Raw genomic sequence first — 3,767 nt, forward strand, 5'->3', positions numbered from 1 at the left:
GGTGGGGTGGGGCGGGGCGGGGTGGGCTGGGGCACCTATCGGCATCGGCCCTTATTGGCGGGCTGCCGGTGGGTCGCGCGGACATACACACCACACCACACCACATACTGTAGCAAACGAGCGTTATTCGGTTAGGAAAAGAACAGGCGGGGACAGGGAACAACAATTTGGTGCGCAATTATGTCAAACATTTGTTTTAAATTGAAGGATTTCGATTAATTTTTAATTCACTGTTAAAATGGTTTCGAATTGTATTGGTTTTTGAATCATATTTCCGTGGCATAGATTGAACCGAGGGGGCAATAACTCCGGGAATCATGTGTACACCTGTCCGAGAATCATCAGGATAAAAATTAATCAAAATCAATAGAAATCGCTGAAATTAAGCGGGACCCTCGTGGAACTGGTACAAATTAGTCGAAATGCGCGTTTTCTACCACTAGAAAACCTAAAAAATTAATATAAGCAGACGGGAATCACTGGGAATCAGTGGGAATCAGGTATTTCGGGAATCATGTGTACACATCAAAATGGAGTTATTGCCCCCTCGGATTGAACGTTAAGTGTGAGTGGTGCACACCGAAAAATTCAGTATTCCTAATCATTCGGTGTCATTTCTGAAAAATACCCGGAACCTCTCCCACTAGGGATAGCCATGGGTCGTTATCTGCACCGAGAAAAAACATTTCCTGCCAGGCAGTATTAGGCCTTTGTCTATAAGCTCCCAACTTTGTCCCAGCCCAAAATTAGGTGGTGGTAAAGTTGGTATAGTTGGTATTGTATCGATTCCTTGAAAAATTCACATCAGTGGTTCCTCGATATCATCACAATACTGGCTCATAAAGTTTTCGGTTTCAAGGAAAAAAATATGATTTTGAAAGTGAATCATTCTACTCATTCGTGTATCGCACCGACAGTCTATCTTTATTTCGACTGCTGTATAACAGTCATACGACACTTTTGTGCTAGTAGCGACGCAAAGCATAGCATGCCGCGCTTAGCTTTTCCTTCTTTGTTTGCGGGAAGCGACATAGGTGGAGGTTTTGGACCTCGTGCATATTGCATCGGGGGGAGAAAGAGAGGGGTCAGCAAGGGGTGGACAAGTCTAACCCCACGCCACCCAGGCGGGCGGTGGAGGCCATTGGCACACTCCTTCTTGTCCCCTCCCCCCCCCCCAGTGGATAGAAAGGGGGTTGGTGAGTGGAGGTAAACTGCCCTGAGGGAAGCGGAGGCGGGTTGGCGAGCTATGACGACGGAGGGGGCGGGGGGCACGCTGGGTATCGGCAAAGGTGATTTCGTAATTTTTTTCCCTCCCGCGCTGGCCGAGGGCCGTTTTCGGAGCTTCGGCTCTGCTGCGCTATGTTCGCCGGGACGGGACGACTGCTGAGCGTGGGGGGTTCAGCAGCAGCCGGCGCCGCGCCGCTCTCGCTGCTGCACTCCCGAACCCGGCCATCACGGTGACGGCGCAGGACTCGGGAGTTACACGGGCGGGGCCCCGGCCGGGCCGCAGCGTGGGCGTGGTGAATCTAGTGTTACCGGGGGGCTTGGCCGCGCCGGCTGAGAGCGGAACAAGGGATCGTCCAGAAAGGATGTCCGTTTCTCCTAAATTCAGTCTGCAAACTCCAGGAGCTTGGCGCCTGCGACACTCGGGGTAGGCCGCCCCGCACTACACTCCTGTGCTGCAGCCAAGATTTTGCCTACCCATCAGGCGCTATGGGAGCTGCTTGCATTGGCTGGACTTCGCACCGAGGTTCGTGACGGCGAATGACGGACTGACTTTGTGGATGGCCCCTGAACGCCGATGGGATTCGCTTCGAGTGGGCCTTAAAAGGAAAACGACGTACACACACGATAAACAGTATTCTTATGTTTCGCTGCCGTGTACCGTCTTTTCCTTCCTCGCGCGCTTGGGCTACTACATGAGCCGAGCGGGAAACCAAATGAGGACGACTTGCGTCGTTGCTTCACCTCCGTGCGGGGACAGCGGCCGGCGGGTGCGCGGGCTTGGCAGGCCGGCGCCGCCCAGCCCCATAGGTCAGGCGCTCGCTCTGGCCTTTGGAGTGATGCCTTCGCCCCCTGGCTCGAGACTTGAGCCATCGGGACGGGACGGTATTTTCCGTTATTATGCCATCGCCGTGCGCCACCGCCGCCCAGCATGCCGACCCATCTGATGGTGCGGGCGCAGAGGCCGGTGAGCCCAACATCTGCATCGTCTGCAGCGGCTCACTCACAGGAGAGCTTCACGTGAACAGGCAGAAACAGCTGGTGAAGCGAGCGGCGAATCGCACCCACACGCTGGAGGTGGGGCTCTTCCGACCGCCGTGCCACCGGCCTTCTACCTCTAACCACCCGTCGCGTGAGACGCATGTGATCATGTGATCTACCAGGTTGCTTCACCTGACACGTGAAAGAATGGGGTTGGACTTTTGCGCGCTCGGCTGTGTGTGTGTGTGAAGCTCTGTCCCTTACAGGCCCTTCACAATATCGCAGTGAGGGACGGCGATTGGTCACGTGACCATCCACGGTTGGGGCCTCGCGCCGGCCACGCCCACCAGGGGCACGCCCTCAGCGGGGCGCGGCGGCCAGGCGTTCAAGAGCCTCCGAAAGAGTAAGTGGTAGTGTGTGTGGACTTTTACAGAGGTTTTATGCTCTACGGTCCGTGAGTTTGCTCCATATTTTACAGGCTAATGTGTCCTCGCAGTCGTGCAATGTCACCAACCCGGCTTTCTCTCATTGGCACGCCCGCTTTGGCCGCGCCTGGAATCTCCAGGAACAAAAGGCATAGCTCCCGTGAGGAGGGGCCCCTCCTGTCGGCCCTGCCCTGCTGTCCGTCGGCCACCTCCTACAGGCTTCCTGTTGTCCTGCAGTGGAGTGTGTGAGTGTGTGTGTGTGTGTGTGTGTGTGTGTGTGTGTGTGTGTGTGTGTGCGAAGAGCGGGCCCGGCTTTGCTTTGCACAGCGCTCGCTGCTCGCGCCCACGGAGCCTGAGCTTGAGCTCTGCTGCACGTCTGTGCCGGAGGTGGCCGCTGCCACGCCAGGTCAGTGTGTCGCGCCCCAAGCGGCCTCAGCAAGGCCGCTCACTACTTCCACTCGAAACGCCGAGTAGTATGGTCTTTTATTTCCCATCGCTATATTTGAAAAAAACTATTGTTTTTCAGGATTTCTATAAAGCATAATTATTTAGCTGTGAGCAACTGACGCAGAGTGTAAGTAGTTCCCCACCAAAAAATACCGGTTTCCTCTCAAACTTAATGAACAGTGTCCTCTTCAGAAAACGGTGTAGGCCGACTGAGACACGCGAGGCAGCGTAAATTACCCGCGCTAACAGCACACACACACACACACACACACACACACACACGCACACACTGACCCCCCAAGCACCCTCCGCCTGGGCGCGACGCCACCGCCCTAGGAGAGAGGGGGCGAGGAGGGGACTGAGGGAGACGTTCTTACAAAGCCACGTCTGACACGATACTCGGGCCCCAGAGGTGTCGGCCCGCGGGGCGAGGGGCGAGGGAACGGCCTGCGAGTACCTCGACAGATAGTCTCTGCCTACCTACCGGGTACCCCGCGCGTCCGGTCAAGTTCAAGGTGGCGGGGCGGGCCGGCCCAGAGACCGGTACTCAGAGCAAGTAGGAGGGGGGGCAGGAAGGGGGGCAAAAGGGGGCCCGCAGCAGTCGGTCGAGCGAGGTGGCCCGAAGGCGACGGACCGGGATATCAAGACCATTACCCCACAGAATCCAGTCCTGTTCGAGCCTACCCATCT

The sequence above is a fragment of the Frankliniella occidentalis genome, unplaced genomic scaffold, assembly GCF_000697945.3.
Source record: "Frankliniella occidentalis isolate FOCC.00 unplaced genomic scaffold, Focc_3.1 Scaffold403, whole genome shotgun sequence".
Taxonomy (NCBI): domain Eukaryota; kingdom Metazoa; phylum Arthropoda; class Insecta; order Thysanoptera; family Thripidae; genus Frankliniella; species Frankliniella occidentalis.